Here is a 9,131-nt window from a genome sequence, read left to right on the forward strand (position 1 = left end):
GAGCGGTTGGATGCACATCTACTTTACAGCGGCTGACAGAGAACGTGACACCGGCACATTCCCCTCTCGCTCTGAATACTTCTGAGAATTACTTGGTTACTGAAGCACGAGTAGATTCAAAGAGTAAAATGTGTTTTCTTTAGTGAGGAGAAAGAACTGTGGAACGCGATGTTGCTCTGATGTGAACCTCGGTTCTTTTACTGACCTGTTTATTTTCCTTGTGCAAGTTGAATTCTGGGTCTCTTGGCCCACTGCAACTGTTTTTCAGTTATCTGTCTGCACGCTGAGGATTTGCACCAGCAACACACGCTGAGTTGCCAAAAATCACCTAAACAAGTAAATAAAGCAGAATGAGTTTCTGCATTTAGCTTCACAGCTCAGGACAAAAGCTGCTCTAGAGAGCAGCTGTGGGTGGCCCTGGTTTCCGAGCCTCCTGCCTAACCCGAGCCGGGGGTTAGCCCCGACTTGCTCCTGCTTTCCTCGTAGCTCACTTGGATCATTATTTAAGCTTCTCTTGCAAATTGTGCTCGCTGTGTTATCATCCTTTGTGATGAGTTTGTGTGTTGAAGCAGAACTGGCCTCCCAGTTGTATATTTAGAGCTAATGCTTCGCAGTTGATTGCTTCAAGCCCTGATGATCCGGAGAAGGTTCGTGAACTCCTTACGGAGCAGGCCTGCAGTGGTGGGAGGGAGTTAGCGAGGACAGAGATTTCCACAGGATCCCGAGTCCTCAAGAGTCCTGCTCTGCAAAACGAGCGTGTATTGCTAACGTGCCTCACGACAAGATAAAACGACTGCTCTGTGTGTGGAAGCTGGTGGCCTGCTTTGAAACTGCTGTTTATGTGAAAAAAGATGAATTCAAGATATAAAATTAATTAGGATAATTACAGTCTTAATCTGGCTTCTCTATCAGCTGGCATATGAACTGCACCATCTTTTTCCAGCTGATAAGGGCTGTCTGCCTTCCCTCTGAACCCCTGGGGAGTATCGCGTTCCTGTGAGACACAGGATCAAAACCGAATTCAACCACTAAGCACCAGTTCCATGGAGTGGAGGAGTAAGGGCGGGTGCCCTGCCACAAACCCCATTCTTTCGCTGAGTCAGGACATGGCCCGAGAACCGGCTAATGGCTTTAATCACACTAATGAATGTTCTGGACACGGTCTTAATTTTCACCCAGAGGGGCTGGATTGCTGTTTGGGTGCAGTTCTGTCAATAGTTGCGCTCAGAGCCGGGGAAATACCTGCTGGTTTGCAGTTCTCAAACTCCCATGCTGGAAAAGAGAGCGTTCATTTCCAGAAAATAAACAAGAACTTAAAAACTGGAGCTTTTTTCTGGCTGGAAAGCTCCGGGCTCCGTTTGCTTATGGCCCTTCAGAGTGCTAACACCCTCAGCATTAACTTGAGAATTAGAGGGGTTGTTCAGAGGGTTTAATTCTTTTTCTAGATGCTTACCAGCAAAAGAGAACATCTGTGAGGAACCCGACAGCAAGGACATCACCAGAGCGCTGGTCTCAAGGATAACCAGCTCCTCACAGACTGCTGCTGCCCATTTTAGCTAAGCGGAGGTCAAGCAGGCTTCCCCTGGGGATAACCGTCGAGGGAGGTGTACGTTAGAGATGTTTCCTGCACAGGAATGGCCAGCCGAGGTTCTGTCATCACTTCTTCCTCAGCAGTCGCTCTCTTCGATTGCCCCGCGGCACTTCCTACCATAAGAAAGCCTCGTGTGACTGCTGTGCATGAGCTCAGCCGTCTGACACACAGCTCGCCAGCGCAAAACCAAGAGAGCCGCCTGACTGAGCTGCTGCCCAGTGGTTCTGAGAGCAGCATCCTAAGCCTGGCCTTCAAATTTCTTAGAAAAACCACTGATCTGCGAGAAGCGAGGTCTAGGAGTGGTGTTCCTCTGCACTAAGTGCCTTGTGAAAGCTCCTTGTCTGCTGTGTTGGGTACTGAAGGAATTTGCCTTTGGTACGTGTTCCAAACCAGACAACTGGCAGAGAGAAGCCCAGCAGATGCAGAAGCAAAATTTATAACTGGGAGTTGGAAAAAAAAAATCATCTCTGCAATTTCCCCTGCTCCTGAGAGGGCAGTTGGGTAGGATCCCCGCGAAGTCACCTGCAAACTGCTGAGCTGTCAAACAGGAGTCCAGTCAACACTGGCCTGGCATTGACTAATTAAAAAGAAAAGCAGCCACATACGTGCTGTAACCTGACAACCCACAGGTACTTGAGATAAGCTCAAAAAATTAATGGGAATTGTTCTGTCATGCAAGAATCCCTTGTCAGTATAAATAATAGAGTGTATTGGTTATGCAGTGCCCCTCGCGGGGTGGGCACAGGGCTTAGCACAGAGGCAGTTTCAAGGGGAAATGAAGGATTCAGCGCAGCAAGAGATGAAGTAGATGAAATTAAATTGTGTTCAGATAATGCTCAAGGTTTTCTCTTTTTTTTTTTTAAGTCATAAATCCCAGGGATTTCAGAATTAAGACCAGAACACGCTCTAACCTGCTCCCATCAGTGTACCTGATTATTACAACACAAATATAAGACCGGCAGGTTTTTAAGGCTCCTCTTAATTCGTGTGGGCGCAGCTGGCTCACCTGAAGGCACTGCGCAGTGAAACTGCCACGTGCCCGTGCCTTGCTGTGTCTTTGGCATCCGGCTGAAAGGTGGCGCTTAACGATGTTCGGCACTAGTTCAAGATTTGTAATCCCACTATTAAAAATATATTTTGGTGGCCTAGGTGAGATTTTCTGCTGAGCCAGAGAAACCCTCTGAAGTCTAGAGGGATCCGTGCCTGTTACCAGGCTGTATTTCCAACGCCCCTGGTCTCTTCTGGAAATCCCCACCTTAATGAACTTTGGGACAAGTCCGTATGTAAGTGGCCAGCATCTTACAGGTGGGATGTAAATTGGGGCACTTTGGTTTGGACTCTTCTGGAGGGTGGAAGCATAAAACTTCTACAAACTCAGGTCCATTAGAGGTGTCCAACTTCCCTGCTCGCTCGCTACCCAACATCAAATTCACTTTCCATTTTTGACAGTCTTGTCTGGGGCTTCTCAAGATGTGTAACCACGAAATCCTTCAGAGGTTGCTGAAGGAGCCCATAATATTCTACATATCCAAAGAAAGTCAGAATTTTTGTTTCATTAGCAGTAAGGAACCAGACTGGCAAACAGTGTCCTGGGAGAGAGCGGTTTTGGGAAACCGCGCTTATCTTGTAACAGAGCCGGTGCTGCTCTGCTTTTCACTGCCAGGGGAACGGCTCCTGCGCTTCCCATCTCCGGAGTGGCTGTGTGCCTTCCCAAACCTGCTCGAGGGGAGTGGGCTGCACAGCTGAGGACTGAACTGTCTGCACACCAACGTACGAGGCCAAGATCTGCCATGGAGACTGAATCTTTGTTCTGCTAGGATGCTGTCCTTGGAAAACAAAGGCCTTGATAGATGCTTTTACCTGCGTTACAGCAGCGCGTACGGCTGGGCGGTGTCTGTCTTTGCGAGGTGCTGTCGAAAACCAGAAAAAGAAAGAACTCTCTGTACCAATCTGGGTCTCCAAAGCTCACTGCAAGCTACCCAAAAGACTAATTCATCGCACTATTGGGCTGCCATAAAGATGAGGAGCATTCCTTGGAGTACTGGATGATAATGGCTGTGTGAGCAGCCCTTGAATCACAGGAGTGGAACGAACCGAGTGTGTGTATAGACAAGGCAGCGTCTACCGGGTACCCCCAGGGTCCATTAAGGAGATTGCTGCCTGCTAATGGACTTCCTCCTGAGGCGCGCTGGCTGCTAACACTCTCCCGAATGATTTCCGGCAGCTCACACAGTTAACGGCAGGGAAGGTGTTGCAAAGTCCTGTAGTTCTTGCTGCTTCTGTAAAATAGCTTTTATCCTCTCAAAGGATCTTATCAGCAGCTATTTTTAATACACTCTTAAATCCTTGCTTTAATCTTTTTCCTTCTGCATTGATCCCTGCAAAAGCCCAAAGATAAATATTTCTTTATACCCACCATGTTGTTTGGAGTTGGTTATTTTTAGAGCCTGGAAAACATCCGCTCTGTAGTAGCGAGGTCCTGTGCATCAGTAACATACCTTAGAAAGTGAAGTCCCAGCTCCGTGCATGACAGCAACTTGTGCCAGCCCTGACTTCCCTGGCCGGAGAGAGTCCCCTGTCCTTGGAAGAGTGGGGTTTGTTAGGTGTTTAGATACCAACAGCCAGGGTACAAGGAGTCATACACACCCCCCCCACCCCACCGCTGGCGTGAGTGAGCTGTGCTTTGCTGACAGGACTGGTTACACAGGCCGGGAAGCAGGTTACGTTCAAACACCATGGATCTCCTCGTTCTAGGAGCTCCTACAGCAGAGGAGGTGCTGGTTTGTTGCCTTCTTTGGTCTCAGCTCCTCCGCTGAGATTGCAGTAGTGTCCATCGATGGGGCTGGTCTGATTTCTCAGGGAGCAAGGAGGCAATGGCTTATCTCAGTTCTTGTGCATGAGCAAACAAGCGCTGATGGAGTTGCCTTTGAACTGGCGGTCTGGAGATGAAAGGCAGAGTGGCTTGTAATCGCCTCCCGAGTCTTGCAGGTTCTCCCTCGAGCAGAACTGGCTATTTGAGTTGGTGAGCATCCTTGTGTATCTGGGGTTTTCCCTTCAGTTTGGTGTGTTCTCAACATCCCGTAAATTACAGGGCAGCGCGGGGCTCTGGCTGCCAAAGTTGCCTTGTGCGTGCTGGAGACAAGGTTAAACCAGGTACCAACTTCTCTCTTCTTCCATCAAAAATCCTCTGGTGGGCCAGGCCAACACACAGCTGTCCTCGCCCACAGGCACTGCATGCTCTCCCACACAGCAGGGCAAGATAAGCCCTTTGAAGTCTGCGTTTGGGCTGGCAGCAGCTTCTGAGGCACTCCGTGCCCCCCTCTCCCAGTTGCCAACCGTGCCTCGAGTTCTCCAAGTCAACAGCTGAGCTGCAATCGGGGCTGGTGAGTCCACAGTGCGGGGTCGCTGGGGCTCTGCCAGGGGACAGAAGGGACTCCAGATTCCAGTTCATTTGCAGTGCTCTCTGAGCACAGGAGGACTCGGGGGCTTTTTCCTCGACATTGTGCCAAGGCGTGTTCATCGCCCACCAGCAGCCCGCTGTCAGTCAACAATAGCGATTGTTCTCCTTGCCCGGGGAGGCTTCTGGTGTTCTGCTGCAGGCTCCTCAATCCTCCTCTTTCTGCAAATACTTGGAACAGACCCTCCTTGGCTGTTTTGGACAGTTTGACTCAGCTATTAAATGACAAAGGCAAGCTGGATCCAGGTTCACCGTGATAACGAGTAGCTTTACAAAGAGGAGGGATGAGGGTCACGTTCAGAGGTGAGGCAGCAGGCGCGGTGGGAGAGGCGCAGCGGCTGTGCGGTGACCTGGCTGCAGCTGTTAGAGCCAGCACTGGGCTGCCTGCAGCATGTGAGGGGATCCCTAACCTTCCTGGCTGTAACTCTGCACAGGCTCGAGGAGAACGTGGTTTTGGAGCTCCTTGTAGTCTAGTGACAAACAAGTCATAATTCTGGCTGCTTGAACATTTCCCAAGAGTTTTTCAATTCCTGGCTCACCCTCGGTCACTTCTGAGACACACATGCCATACGTCTCACATCTGTCACTCAGTTTCACGTTCTGGGTGTGAGGCAAAGTCTGTCTTTGCTCCCAAGGCTTCCCTCTTTTCCTCCTCCCTAGTTTCCTCTCCTATTGTGCCCCTCATTGAGAAGCAGCAGCTCCTTCAAAGAAATGCGAGGGAACCCATCTGCAGAATTTACAGCTGCTTCCCGAGGCTTGAGTGTCCTCCTCTTTAACAGCAAGCTGTTAAGCATGTTCTTAAGTGGGAAGATAAGTGGTGTTACGATCCTTTCATCTTCTGGCTCAGAGCAGGCTGGAGATAACTGATAAGGGGATGACAGCATGGAAGATGCATAGGCACCTTTGGATTTAATTCCTGCTTTGCAAGGTAGTCTTTAAAGCACATCTCTGCTGGGAACACAAGCTGGTAAAATAAAGCTGGTCCTTCCTTTCTCAGCATATGTCTTTTCCTCATGTCTCTGAGGCAGATCCTCTGTCTGTGCCAGCAGAGCCGGTGCAGAATGAGCTAGGTTCGCCATTTCGGAGCTCTCCTTCTGGTGCTGACATTCGAGGGACTTGGCTTGAGTTGTCTCTAGACACTGTTTCGGCTGGTGATTTCATTTCCACATTTCTTTTTTTACAGCCGTGCCTTGTGGATTTGAGCTTTGCTTTAAACGGGGCTGCATTTGCAGTGTGGGGGCAGCAGCCTTGCAGATGATGGGCAAAGATGCATTCCTCGGCGAGGGTCCGTACGAGTGCACACACCAGCCAGCGACAGCTTCACGTGGGTGGGAGTCTCCAGACCGCTCTTGAACAGAGCGGGCATTCAGTTCCAGAATTCCTGGTTTAGTCCCTCGTCTGCTGGCTGAAACAGGTGGCAAGCACATGCCTGTCAGAGTCTTTACTGGGGGTGGTCTCCAAGGTCAGCTGCATCCAGCCCACATTCCAGCAGTCCCCCTACCTCATGGCTCTGGGCCATCCAGCCCAGAGGTTCCTACCCCCAGGACACACGCTGCTCGTGAAAACAAACCACGCAAGTCCTGAGTCCGTGGCCCAAGCCTGTGCCCGCCTGCTGCATTTTCCGCCCGGGTACGCGCAGCAGCAGAGAGCCACTGCCCATCCATCCCACATCCATAGGAGAGGAGACGGCACCTGCGTGACTGGTGCGTCACTGGCGAGGCTGCCCCCACAGCCACGCGTACCCCAGTCTCTGTCGGTGGCTGTGCGGATGGAGTTGGTCAGCTGCTGGTCACAGTAGGGACTTCGGGAGAAGGCGAGCGAATTGAGTCAGGAGTTAAAGCCTTGGGCAGGGTTTGCAGCAGGCATGATCCAGTGGAGACCACACCTGCTGCCCCGGGAAGAGCGCATCCAGGTGCTGCTCTTGAGGGGGCTTCAAAGCAGCCCTAGCTCGTGCCAGGCTGTTTCCAGGAGCCTGCTCCTACCTGCTGTTGTGTTCAACGGAGACTTCTGCTCCCAGCACTTGGCATGCTCTACATGGTGGGAAGTCTTTTACAGATGAGGCTACAAACCTTCCCGTAGCAAACTTCTGTTTATCCTCCTGGCAGGCCTCCCCTCTGCTTTATCTGGGGAGCCGCTGCATAGCTGAGAGCTCTTGTATCACAGCCTGAAGTGCGAACAGAGGCTGCAGCCTTCCTCTCAAATCAGCCCCCAGTGCCTCTGCACCTCGCTGTTACTCAGCACTTTTCACTGACAGGGAATTAAGTAGGATTTCTAGGTCATTGTGGGCCTGTCAGGAGGAATCGTCTCCTGTAGACCTCATTATCGAGGCTCTTTCTGCAATGCCAGACTTCAGAACAATTGCAGCCTGGTTCCCTAAACACTGACTAACGAGACAGAGCTGTTAGCAGCAGTTTGCTAAATAAAGGTTGCTTCTGCCCCAGACAGAATAAAGCCAGACTGGATTTTCTTCGCTGTCTCTTACACAGAAGGTGTTTCAAAAGACTCTGATTAAAATAATGAGCTAGATGTGGTGGCTGCATAGGGTCAGTGCTTGATGCTAGTGCCAGCCACTTCCCCAGAGCAGTGACTCTAAGCAAGTTGTGCTCAAGTGACGTAAAAGCCTCTCCAGCTCCCTTGCTTTCAAGGTAACTTGAGCATTTCCTGAGCTCCTGTGACTTTGTCTTGCTCTGACAGTGACTTGCTGCCTCACTGCAGGCAAGCTGCTTGTAGCTCGTGCTGACCTCCATTGCCTGGGGTGCCATAGGTAGATAGTCCTTGATCTCTGGGCTGTAGCGAAGCTTGCGCAGTGTTTGTGCACACGGCTTTGGAAAGGAAAGGGATCCGGCATCTGAGCAGGTGGGACAAGCTGCTTCTGAGAGGAGCCGGAGGTTTGCAGATTGCCAAGAGGAGGCAGGTGAGATTTCTGCTCGAACCTGGATGCTGAGCAGAAAGGACAGAGTTCCCGTTTGAGTAGCCTGAGGTCAAGCAACCTCTGTGGATGTTCCTGAAATGAGATTTTTCATCCTACCTCTCTTCCTGTTGTCAGAAGGGCCTGGATTAAAGAGGAACTCCGAAGCGTGATGGGAAGGGTCTGACTGCCTCTGACTGGAGCAGGCACAGGACAGCTGGGCATTATTCCTTAGCCAGTGCGCACGTTTGTTTGAAGAGGTGCTTTGATGTGGCAGTGGGGGTCCATGGAAGGTAAATGGTGTCTAGACAGGTTTTTCTCACTCTCTGTTGTTGTCTTCGAAGCAGCAGAAACGGTGCCAGACAGGCTGAGTGGCTCCAGGATGCGAGAAGCAGAGCTATTTCTAGTAAGATGGAACAATGGTTCTTCAGGAGAATCCAAGCCAGCTCTCGCTGAACCCTTGCTGAACCCCCTGCAAGTGGAACAGCTCCGCTCTGTGCCCCATGCACTGCCTGGATCAGTTAATTGCAGTTAGCTGCTATTAAGAGTGAGCAAGGAGAAGTCCAAGAGGTGGCCGGTGTGTTTCCAGGTGAGCTGGCATGGCAGGGAGATACAGGAGAGGTCCATGAACCAGTGCTCTGGCAGGCTGGGTTGGGAATTCAGGATGTCAGTCAATTTTGTCAGCATTCAGCAGGGGATCAGGCTGGCTTCAGCAGCACTGGGCTGAGAAGAGGCTTCCTCATTTTGGCTAGCTGGCTGCTGCCAGGATTGCCCAGCGGAGCTGCCCCGGATGCCCAGTAACAACTGTAGCCAGTGGATCAGCTACACTGGAGGGGAAAGAAAAGGCAGGCCCTGATCTAGAGAGACTTGCCGCGGGCTGGCAAGCGCTGCGCTCAGTGCTGGCTTGGCTCGGCTATGCCATCTCCCCCAGGCCGTTTGGGAGGGGAAGTGGAGACTGCTTTCAAATGCCTATTGTCTGTCCTTCAGCTGGGAGCAGAGCCAGGAGAGAGCGAGGCTCTGGCAGCGTCCCATACAGGGGGCAGATGTTAGGGGAAACATACTCATCCGTAAAACGCTGTCGCTGAGGTTTTCAAAGGAGCCTCAAAGGTTAAGTGCCCATGTGTTGGAATGTGTACATGAAGGTCAAGAGAGAAATCTGGGGCTCCTGGGATTCC

The sequence above is a fragment of the Buceros rhinoceros genome, unplaced genomic scaffold, assembly GCF_000710305.1.
Source record: "Buceros rhinoceros silvestris isolate BGI_N320 unplaced genomic scaffold, ASM71030v1 scaffold4147, whole genome shotgun sequence".
In the NCBI taxonomy this organism is placed as follows: Eukaryota; Metazoa; Chordata; class Aves; order Bucerotiformes; family Bucerotidae; genus Buceros; species Buceros rhinoceros.